The following is a 12125-nucleotide window of genomic DNA, read 5'->3' as shown; positions in this document are numbered from 1 at the left end:
GGCTGTCAGAGGTCGGAGCCAGACACCCAGTGGAACCCAGACAATAGGACATATAGACATATAGGATGGACTAATGAGGACGATGTGTGTTATTGTTTGGGACTCTTCTTAGAGAGACACTGTTGGTCACTGCTTTTAAGACAGTTACATGGTAAATCCTGGTCAATGTGAGCTTAATGTACAAATGAACTAAATTGAAGGAATTCACAAGATTTGGGCTTTCGACAAGTGGTTAATGTCGCAGACAATCACCACCATCCTCTCTGGCTGACAGTCACACCTCACCCTGTGATAGCCACACCTCAGCACACCTCAGCCTGCCTCTGTGACAGTCACACCTCACCCTGACTCTGTGACAGTCACACCTCACCCTGACTCTGTGACAGTCACACCTCACCGACTCTGTGACAGTCACACCTCACCGACTCTGTGACAGTCACACCTCACCCTGACTCTGTGACAGCCACACCTCAGCCTGACTCAGTGATAGTCACACCTCACCCTGACTCTGTGACAGCCACACCTCACCCTGACTCTGTTACAGTTACACCTCACCCTGACAGGATGACAGTCACACCCTACACTCACCCAGACTGGGATGAATACAAAACGGCCAACAGACACAGCAGACTACTACTGGTACAATTACTTTCTGATGACACCTGCAAGTTCTACTGAGGTTTGCTGATACAATATTTTATTGTATAAATTATATAAATGTTTCATTGAAGTTACTATTCCAAAATCTGGTGATGTGCCATAACATGGCGAGTTTGGGGACGTAAGCTATGATTTGATAACAGCCAATACAACCATACCAACAAAGCTAGTACTAATTGCTGGTGTGGTGTACGCCACTGCTCACTGGGGGACCTACATCATCCCATCCTGGCCGGCTGTGAATGTGTTGGTGGTTTGATAAGGACGTATCTCCAGTGTGAGCCCCATTGCTGTAGAGTACATGATGCGTGCGGCGGCGTGCACGCTCACGATGTAGGTGCTGAAGACATGGGGGAACATTAACTAGTCTGCTCCTCCCACTGTGTGTGTGCGTCACCCTGCGTCTTACTGCCAGATCCCAGGTAGGCCTCACACCATGTGACAGTACACCGCAGTCTTCATGTACTGCCTGCCATGTAAGGGGGACAGTATCGCAGTACTGGGTCACCAATATGGACATTTGGCTGTCACTTGTAAGATTCATTTTGAAATACACTTGTAGTTAAACAGTAACTAAGGGAAGGGACTCTTTCAGTAATCTGTATACATCTATTTACTATTTACAGTCATTTGTATTTGGCAATTCATCACAGTGCATCACTACGGTGGTACTGATTGTTGCTGTAATTGTGTATACATTGGGAGTATTAAAACACATGACCCTGCACACATCACAAACCTACAACATGTACAACATGTACGAAGGATAGGATGTTTTTATCTATTTCAGTGGATGATGTTGCATAAAAATCCAAGTTAAGATGAAGAAAGGATTCAGAACAACGATTATCACGAACAATGTTCATTCTTAACAGTTCATTCTTTGTACAGATGATGCGATGGTTAAGATTGTATTTCAAGTAAGTTGGTAGTTGTAGTACTGTTTGACATCTTTTGTACATTACCTATAACCGTGGTCACTGAAACAAACCCTTCTATCCATGACACATCTTTGCCAAGAATGTTCTCCCATTTTTCATGTACTGTTGTTAGGTTTACTGTAGTTTTTCATAATATTTTATTACTTCATCATTTAAAGTAAATCTGTGAGATGTTTTCTTTAATTCATCAATATGTGGTAATGGATGGTTTGCAGGGGAAGAGAATATACATGTTTGTTGTGCGAGCCCTGGTTATGGCGACAGTAATTGTACCTGTCAGTGTCAATTGTCTTCCCATTCCCTGACATTTTATCGATGAATTCAAATGATTTTCCTGTGTTATTATCCACAGGTCATGTGAGTGAACTTTAAATGGCAGGAAGTTGACTTCTTTCAGTTTCTGTTTCTACTGCTTCTCAAACAATGTTGTTGGGTTTATTAAAAACTCCGAAGTCACTCATATTAAAACTATATCGACGTGTCCAATATGGCCTAGAGAAACCAGTGGTTCAAACCTTGAGCAGATGGCACCAATCAACCAAATCAGCCAAGTCATGTAAGTGGATGAACAGATCATGACTCTGTTTATAGAAACTGAAAATAGGTTTAACTCACACAGCTTCCTGGTTGTGATGCTGGGGATGGTGGTAAGTGTGGGTTCATCTCTGTTACCATGGTGACATCATCTTGTGCCCTGACATTCTGTCCTCCGCCACCACCCCCTCTGCTGGTGGCTGGAGGGCCTCTCATCCATTGTGTTAAAATGATACCCTAGTGACCACACCACTGACCCCACACTGCCCAGGTCAGCACTGGTCATTGGTAATGACCACCACTTTTAATTAAGGACACAGTTAATCATAGCCAGGGCAGACTGTCTTCTTTCCACATTTCCTGTGCAGACTAAGATGTCTGGTCCTGGAACAATGTGGAAGAGTGGAGATACTGCTGCTGTATCAGGCATGTCACACAGGTTCTGCTGATGTGTGTGTGGAAGGCTCACCTCTACAGACCCCGGTGAGAAACACATATACCCAACACAGCCCATGCACGGCTGTAATAGTGGGCAAGTCCAGATTACTGCAGTTTCAGGAAATGAAGAGAGTGTCTGACCTGACCTTTTATTATACTTTATTAAGATAATTTACCAACTGTTTTTTCCTGAAAGTTATGTTCATGTCAGTTTGACTCGATCACCTCCAACTGCCACATGAAGATGTGATAGCATTACAGGGCAGCTCTCTCAATATCACTTGTTAGCACTACAGGGCAGCTCTCTCAATATCACTTGTTAGCATTACAGGGCAGCTCTCTCAATATCACTTGTTAGCATTACAGGGCATCTCTCTCAATATCACTTGTTAGCATTACAGGGCAGCTCTCTTAATATCACTTGTTAGCATTACAGGGCAGCTCTCTCAATATCACTTGTTAGCACTACAGGGCAGCTCTCTTAATATCACTTGTTAGCATTACAGGGCAGCTTTTTCAATATCACTTGTTAGCATTACAGGGAAACTCTCTTAATATCACTTGTTAGCACTACAGGGCAGCTCTCTTAATATCACTTGTTAGCATTACAGGGCAGCTCTCTTAATATCACTTGTTAGCATTACAGGGCAGCTCTCTCAATATCACTTGTTAGCACTACAGGGCAGCTCTCTTAATATCACTTGTTAGCATTACAGGGCAGCTTTTTCAATATCACTTGTTAGCATTACAGGGAAACTCTCTTAATATCACTTGTTAGCACTACAGGGCAGCTCTCTTAATATCACTTGTTAGCATTACAGGGCAGCTTTTTCAATATCACTTGTTAGCATTACAGGGAAACTCTCTTAATATCACTTGTTAGCACTACAGGGCAGCTCTCTTAATATCACTTGTTAGCATTACAGGGCAGCTCTCTTAATATCACTTGTTAGCATTACAGGGCAGCTCTCTCAATATCACTTGTTAGCATTACAGGGCAGCTCTCTCAATATCACTTGTTAGCACTACAGGGCAGCTCTCTCAATATCACTTGTTAGCACTACAGGGCAGCTCTCTTAATATCACTTGTTAGCATTACAGGGCAGCTCTCTTAATATCACATAGCTCACCCTGGTGACACTGGTGGTACACAGTGGTACATCACCCACCCTGAGGACACTGCTGATTGTTACTAAGATTTGAGTCCTTGAATCAAGATGATCATGATCCTTAGTTTATCAGCAGCATGATCCTGACTTTCATTCCGTGGTTAGTTCTACTATCAGTGTCACTCTGTCCTCCCACATCGGGTCTATGTTATATTTGTAAAAAAGTTCCTACATGGGTTCCAGCTGTCAGCTTCCAGATACAGCCTGTGTTGTGGATTGCCACTGGCCATTGCTAATTGTAGTGTGTGAAGGATTGGCATCATTGCTGCCGAGATTGTAACATCAGATGGAGGTTGTGAAGGGTTGACATTATTGCTGCCGAGATTGTAACATCAGATGGAGGTTGTGAAGGGTTGACATTATTGCTGCCGAGATTGTAACATCAGATGGAGGTTGTGAAGGGTTGACATTATTGCTGCCAAGATTGTAACATCAGATGGAGGTTGTGAAGGGTTGACATTATTGCTGCCGAGATTGTAACATCAGATGGAGGTTGTGAAGGGTTGACATTATTGCTGCCGAGATTGTAACATCAGATGGAGGTTGTGAAGGGTTGACATTATTGCTGCCAAGATTGTAACATCAGATGGAGGTTGTGAAGGGTTGACATTATTGCTGCCGAGATTGTAACATCAGATGGAGGTTGTGAAGGGTTGACATTATTGCTGCCGAGATTGTAACATCAGATGGAGGTTGTGAAGGGTTGACATTATTGCTGCCGAGATTGTAACATCAGATGGAGGTTGTGAAGGGTTGACATTATTGCTGCCGAGATTGTAACATCAGATGGAGGTTGTGAAGGGTTGACATTATTGCTGCCAAGATTGTAACATCAGATGGAGGTTGTGAAGGGTTGACATTATTGCTGCCGAGATTGTTACAACATATGAGGGTTGTTTGTTGAAATCAATCTCAAATTGTTGTAATAATGAAAAAAGACAATTTGCTGCAAACACCACTCTGATCACAAGGGGGAATAAACTGGTGTATAATAGGAGGAACAAGTCTCTTTCAAGATTGTGGTGGCGCCAGTTTTACTATCATAGTAGGATCTCCCTAGACATATTACACGCACTTCAACACAGAGCTTATTGTGTAATTGTGTAAGCTGTTGTCATCTCAACTCCCCGGGGAACATACTTCATGCCATGCATGACATCATACCGCCTCATCAAGTAGACACTTTGTTTTTGTGTAGGCTGCACTCCGGGGGAGACAGTGTGTAAGCTCAAACAGTCAAACACGGTTAATCTGGATTCAAGAGTAATTGTAAGGCTAAAGAACATAACATTGCCTTTGGTTTTCGGGTTCACATCATGCCTGATTGTTGTTGACCCAAGCTGCAGTGAAGTTTTCTATGTCACAACTCCGTCTATTTGAACACTTTGCCACCAACGTAAACACTGGGTGCTGAACATTCTGCATCCCATCCTTACACCTTCACATATGTGGCAACACCAAGGTGCTGCACTGCTCTCTGAGGGAGATTGCCGGCTTGGGAGGGGGTGTGGTCACGGGAGGAATGCAGGGTTTGTGAACACACAGTTTGAAATAAAAGGGCCCAGGTGTCCTTAAGTTTGCTATTGTAGTATGTGATTCCATAGCCTCCTGAACCTCCACCCCTCAGTGACATACAACTTAGTTCTGAACACTGTACAACAATTAGCTGCAACCCAAGACAGAGACAACTAGTTGTAGGTGCAATGACATTTTGTACAACCTGATTACTGCTGTTAGACATCAATGAGCCTGAATTTACATAAAGGAGACGGAAGAGCAGGATGTTCCTGAGACAACATGCAGTCGCTCAGCAGATGACTGATCACGCCTGCAGAATCCATTCCCACAGAATACCGGTAATCAACAGTCACAACTTTATTTCCTTAGGTGAAAAAGAAAAAAAGTCTATGCTGTATGTGGTGTTTTGCAAGTTGTTATGACTGTCTGTTACTGACAGATAACGAACCAAGCACTGCCTGGTCCACACACTGACAGCAGGCTTCTGGTAGTCGGTGACAACAGCGCCATATACGCAGCTTCCACCTGCCAGTCCAGTCAAGGCTCCAGGCTTGTAACAAACAACCAATCATGTCATTGTCACACTGTGTGTTAAATATTTAAAAGCCCTGATGTTAAATTCCTTGAAGTTTCTGTCAGATTGACATGTTTACATTGCAAAAACACTCTGGCATTGATTTGTGTTGGGTACTTTTTGTGTGACTTGTATTGTTTGCCCTCTGCATGGTGCCTCTTCACCGAGTCGGGATTCAACACACGTTCTGGTGACAGTTGGGTCCGCTGATTGCCAACAAACCAAAAACTTCACTGTAGTGGAGGTAGTGGTTTTTACTGGAATCACCGTACTCCGGCATATTTCACTGGCAGGCTGTATCAGCAATGGCTAACTGAAAATCACTTTTGAGGTTAACATTTAATTACACTAGGTTCAGGAAGGATAAGTTGCATGTTGGTTTGAGGTTGTTTGGGGAGTTTCCTGATGAGGTGGTGAGGTGCCCACTGGTTCATGCTGCTGTCAGAATGGGTCTTTATGAGCCTTTTCTGGATATGCTGACAATGACTAGGGTTGAATTGTTTGATGGGCATTTCTTAGAATTTAGCGGATTACAAAGTAGACATAATTTATGGATAACAACTTCATTACTACTGTAAAGGCGATGTTTCGGTATAGACCCTTATACCGTTGTCAAGCAAAACTGAATGAGGAACATTGTACAGAATATATATAGTAGGTGGAGGATTAACAGTAACAACAATTGCATACAAGAGTGGGATAACATGAGTAAGTAACGACAAGTGACAGAAGGTTAATACTGTCACAACATGATGGACAGAGAACACAATGAGACAAGAAGCCAATTAAACAGGATAAGTTTGCATAGGTGTGGTGATTATTGCTTAAAGAGTTCATAAGTAGGCGGATGAGATGAAATTGCCTTGATCTCTGTTGATCGATGGCTTGTGGCGGCGAATGTGGACTGCTTCTGTTAGTTTTAGTGAAGTCATGGAGGTTCTTGCAGAGGATTTGGACATTGTCCCAGTTGCTGATATGGTCCGAGATGGCTGATTTTCTGTCTGATTTGATGGTGGAGGTTTTGTGCTCTTTGATTCTGGTGTTGATGGGTTGGGATCTTTCATCTACGTAGGATTGTCCAACGTTGCAGTCAGTTTGATAAACCTCAACTGATAATCCTACAAACTATATTCTGATCAATGTTCCTCATTTAGTCTTGCTTGACAACAGTATAAGGATCTATACCGAAATGTTGCCTTTACAGTATTAAAGAAGTTGTTATCCATAAATTGTGTCTACTTTGTCAATGACTAGGTTTACCTGGCTCGCTGCTGGCTGAGACTTTGACAGGAAAATAGGAAACATTTTACTATTTCTTGGTATATCAGCACTAATGAAACTGAAAGAATGGACCAGATATTATAATCCTAGTATTTGACAAGGAGGATCCTACTGCTTCATATGTTGCAGATGTCAAGTGTCAAATTAGTTGTAGAAGTGTTATTGTAACCATTGTAACATATCACATGTAGACACATGTTGAAGGGGCTTTGTAATTGATTGCTGTTTAATTATGCCCTTTGTTGTTTAAGGATACCCTCTGTTGTTTAAGGATACCCTCTGTTGTTTAAGGATACCCTCTGTTGTTTAAGGATGCGCTCTGTGGTTTAAGGAGACACTCTGTTGTTTAAGGATACACTTTGTTGTTTAGGATGCACTCTGTTGTTTAAGGATGCACTCTGTTGTTTAAGGATGCACTCTGTTGTTTAAGGATGCACTCTGTTGTTTAAGGATGCACTCTGTTGTTTAAGGATACACTTTGTTGTTTAAGGATGCACTCTGTTGTTTAAGGATGCACTCTGTTGTTTAAGGATAGCCTCTGTTCTTTAAGGATACACTTTGTTGTTTAAGGATACGCTCTGCAGTATTCAAGCTATTATGACAGAGGCTTGTTAATGTGTTAGTTATATCACAGCATGTTACCTTGATGTGGAAGTAAATCAAGGAGTGATGCATGTCTCAGGCACTTGCCACTTTGATTAAACCAATGAAAGTCTGCGAAAACCTGGAAACATAACCTGGGCAAGTCTGGGAGTGGAAACCTGACATAACATATAAAACACGTTTTGACTCAGCAGATACTAGAACTATTCACTTATTTCATAAAATTGGTATTACACAGTTGCTCGTTCAGTATTCGATATTTATAGGTTGAAATGGAAAACTGTGCCCCTGTCATGCCACCTTATCAATGCAAGTGTTGTTAGTTCTACATACACAGCTATTCCTGTTGTTACTTAACATGCTTGAGGTATGTCCTGTCAGGCTGGTGTGGGAGGCTGCAGTACCACATCACATGTCACTCATGCTGGTGATGAAGGTTGACTTCCGTCCTGCTTCACTGATGGCATGTAGTCCATGTTAACCCTTGCGTTATCATGGTACATCACACAACAGTCCTCAAGGAAATAGAGAGTTTTCAAGGAAATAGTTTTCAGGAAATAGAGATTTCAAGAACTAAAGTTTTCAAGGAAATAGTTAGTTTACAAGGAGCGTCAAAGGATATGGTGTTTTCAGTGGTAAGTGTTACAGTCCTCAGTGTGTGATTGGTGAACATTGTTATAATAATGTCAGGCCATGATCCCACCTTATACATGGGAGTACAACCTTCGTGTGTAGTCTCCCCACCCTGTGTAGGGGAGTACAACCTTCATGTATAGTCTTCCCCCCTGTGTAGGGAAGTACAACCTTCATGTATAGTCTTCCCCCCTGTGTAGGGAAGTACAACCTTCATGTGTAGTCTCCCCCCCTGTGTAGGGGAGTACAACCCTTCATGTGTAGTCTCCCCCCCTGTGTAGGGAAGTACAACCTTCGTGTGTAGTCTCCCCACACTGTGTAGGGGAGTACAACCCTTCATGTGTAGTCTCCCCACCCTGTGTAGGGAAGTACAACCTTCATGTGTAGTCTCTCCACCCTGTGTAGGGAAGTACAACCTTCATGTATAGTCTCCCCACCCTGTGTAGGGGAGTACAACCTTCATGTGTAGTCTCCCCACCCTGTGTAGGGGAGTACAACCTTCATGTGTAGTCTCTCCACCCTGTGTAGGGAAGTACAACCTTCATTTGTAGTCTCCCCACCCTGTGTAGGGAAGTACAACCTTCATGTGTAGTCTTCCCCCCTGTGTAGGGAAGTACAACCTTCATGTGTAGTCTTCCCCCCTGTGTAGGGAAGTACAACCTTCATGTGTAGTCTTCCCCCCTGTGTAGTGAAGTACAACCTTCATGTATAGTCTTCCCCCCTGTGTAGTGAAGTACAACCTTCATGTATAGTCTTCCCCCCTGTGTAGGGAAGTACAACCTTCATGTGTAGTCTTCCCCCCTGTGTAGTGAAGTACAACCTTCATGTATAGTCTTCCCCCCTGTGTAGTAAAGTACAACCTTCATTTGTAGTCTCCCCACCCTGTGTAGGGAAGTACAACCTTCATGTGTAGTCTCCCCACCCTGTGTAGGGAAGTACAACCCTTCATGTATAGTCTCCCCACCCTGTGTAGGGAAGTACAACCTTCATGTGTAGTCTCCCCACCCTGTGTAGGGAAGTACAACCTTCATGTGTAGTCTTCCCCCCTGTGTAGGGGAGTACAACCTTCATGTATAGTCTTCCCCCCTGTGTAGGGAAGTACAACCTTCATGTGTAGTCTTCCCCCCTGTGTAGGGAAGTACAACCTTCATGTATAGTCTTCCCCCCTGTGTAGGGAAGTACAACCTTCATGTATAGTCTTCCCCCCTGTGTAGGGAAGTACAACCTTCATGTATAGTCTTCCCCCCTGTGTAGTGAAGTACAACCTTCATGTGTAGTCTTCCCCCCTGTGTAGTGAAGTACAACCTTCATGTATAGTCTCCCCACCCTGTGTAGGGAAGTACAACCTTCATGTATAGTCTTCCCTCCTGTGTAGTGAAGTACAACCTTCATGTATAGTCTTCCCCCCTGTGTAGTGAAGTACAACCTTCATGTATAGTCTTCCCCCCTGTGTAGGGAAGTACAACCCTTCATGTGTAGTCTCTCCACCCTGTGTAGGGAAGTACAACCTTCATGTGTAGTCTCCCCACCCTGTGTAGGGGAGTACAACCTTCATGTATAGTCTCCCCACCCTGTGTAGGGGAGTACAACCTTCATGTGTAGTCTCCCCACCCTGTGTAGGGAAGTACAACCTTCATGTATAGTCTCCCCACCCTGTGTAGGGAAGTACAACCTTCATTTGTAGTCTCCCCACCCTGTGTAGGGGAGTACAACCTTCATTAGTAGTCTCCCCATTCTCTGTACAAGCTGGGTTGAGCCTTGTTGAGCTGTTGCATGTGAAGTATCAGATACTTATATGTGGAATACCAACATGACCAACAGCCAGTATAAGTTTCACATTGATTTTTTGTCCTTCTGAATAATATCTTCTTTTGAGGCCTGTCAACTTCTTCCCATTGGCAATCTGGAATGTCGAGTTTGGATGAATGGTACTTCAACAAATCAGGGCTTATGTTGTGGTGATCACACCTATCACATGTTCCTGTTTCGGAGATCCTACGCTACAGTGACACTTACACTTGTTGTGTGTTGTCCTGCAGAGGACATACAGTGGAGCCACTGCTTCTGCAACACTTGTAGACAGTTTGTTTGTTGTTTAATGCAGCACTCTGCAATATTGCTATATATATGTGTGACAGAGGTTTCTAAATAATTGAATCTGGACCAGACAGTCAAGTGATTGACATCAAGATCTGCACAATTGGGATAGGATGACGTGCATCAACCATCTCAGCGAGCCTGACCATGATCCCAAGAGTAGCTTCTTACAACAAGAATGTATTGCTGCAGATCAATTCTCACCTGGATATACACGGGTGTCCTGTACACAGGTTCACATTTGGGGCCAGAGTTTGGAAGGCTATACAACAACAACATGCGTACACTCCACTGGTCGTATTCATAAATTCTTTTAAATTCTTGTGACTTTCAGAAATAATTGTGCCTATTTTTCACATCCCAAAACTTTCTTCACACTTCTAATCCATAGCTTCTTGTTCTAGTTATGTTTGAGATGTCAATGTGTTCTTGAGTTTAGACGATGTATGCCAGTGTTATCATGGTCTCTGACAGTGTTATCATGGCCTCTGACAGTGTGTTTATATGTTAATAGTGTTATCAGAGTGTATCATCATTCCAGAAGAATTTGGAGCTGTGGGTAATCGGCACTGAGGCTGTAAAATTCCATTTATCTGTTTGGAGGCAGATGGAAGGCAAGAAAAAAGATTATCTAAATATGAAATGCTAGCAGATAAACAAATAGAGCTTGGATTTTGGTTAAATATGGATATTGATTTCTACTAACTATTTTCCAAAGGAAAGAATCAGGTTATCAATAAGCCCATACACAAATTCATTTGAATCTCTATAGGTGAGCTGTTCTGATGTGAGGAGTGCCACACACACACACACACACTGCTGATGGTGTGGGAGGTCGTTGTGAACACACCAGCATGCATCCATGATCAAACCCCTTCAGCATGGACTGACTGGCATCACTGGGTGTTAAGACTGTTCTAGCATACAGAGAGAATATCTAGCAACATGGATTAGATTAGATAGAACAGATTATGATAAGTCCAGGTCATAATGATCAAGTAGCTCCTGAAGAATCTCCCCACCCTTCTGTAACCCAACCAAGGGGTAGGGAGTTAACACTTCCTTCAACACATCTCTCCTACCTGGCAATATGCCAAGGGAGGTGTGTTTGGTTTATCATGTTTTTGTCTCCTCAGATACAGATATCAGAATGATTTGCTTGTTGGCTTTTATGGTGGAACTGTTTGTGGTTCATTTGTCCACAGTTAAGGTACAGGAAATAAAAGCTATGTTGACACTTCCATTTAGGAACACAAAGGAGTGCATTTGATCCTCAACCAGAGATCTTGATCGATCGCTTGTTATGAACCAAATCATTGATTTTTTTTATTTTAACCAAATCCCATGATGAGTTGTGGGGTGAGAGATGAGAGGGAGACTATGTAATCAGAGACTGAGTTTGTTGATTCCTATCATATACAGTCACAGGTTTCAGGGACAGTTAATGTGAGGTGAGCATGCATCAGCTGGGGCATAGCGTGGCATCCTTGCCTTCTAACTTGTCATGCTAATCTCCTCTCCCAGCATGTAACACATTCTTCTCATTATGATATGAATCAAACGCCAGGCTTGTAAATTGCATGTTAATTGCAGTCTCAGTTGCTGTGTGCGCCGGTCTGCCAAGTATGCACCAGGCAAATGCCCACACATTTGAAATTGTCGATCATTAGTGATGAT

General features: G+C 43.0%; 1 protein-coding gene across 7 annotated transcripts in view; it reads left to right on the top strand.

The window, feature by feature from the left end:
* The window catches only part of LOC139461041 (sodium-dependent proline transporter-like), a 97784-nt gene that overhangs the window by 45840 nt on the left and 39819 nt on the right, over positions 1-12125 (top strand). The window contains exon 3 of one of the 7 annotated variants that reach the window (XM_071242543.1): positions 545-679. The exons of 4 other annotated variants lie outside the window; for them this stretch is intronic. The gene's annotated coding sequence lies outside the window, so the exon portion shown is untranslated. Of the gene's footprint in view, positions 1-544; positions 680-999; positions 1083-8153; positions 8354-12125 lie in introns of those variants that run through there. 2 more of the 7 variants (XM_071242544.1, XM_071242545.1) reach the window with 2 other exon arrangements.

The sequence above is a fragment of the Haliotis cracherodii genome, unplaced genomic scaffold (assembly GCF_022045235.1).
Source record: "Haliotis cracherodii isolate W230 unplaced genomic scaffold, xgHalCrac1.p SCAF_14, whole genome shotgun sequence".
Classification (NCBI taxonomy): domain Eukaryota; kingdom Metazoa; phylum Mollusca; class Gastropoda; order Lepetellida; family Haliotidae; genus Haliotis; species Haliotis cracherodii.
This window is presented reverse-complemented; position numbering and strand designations above follow the sequence as displayed.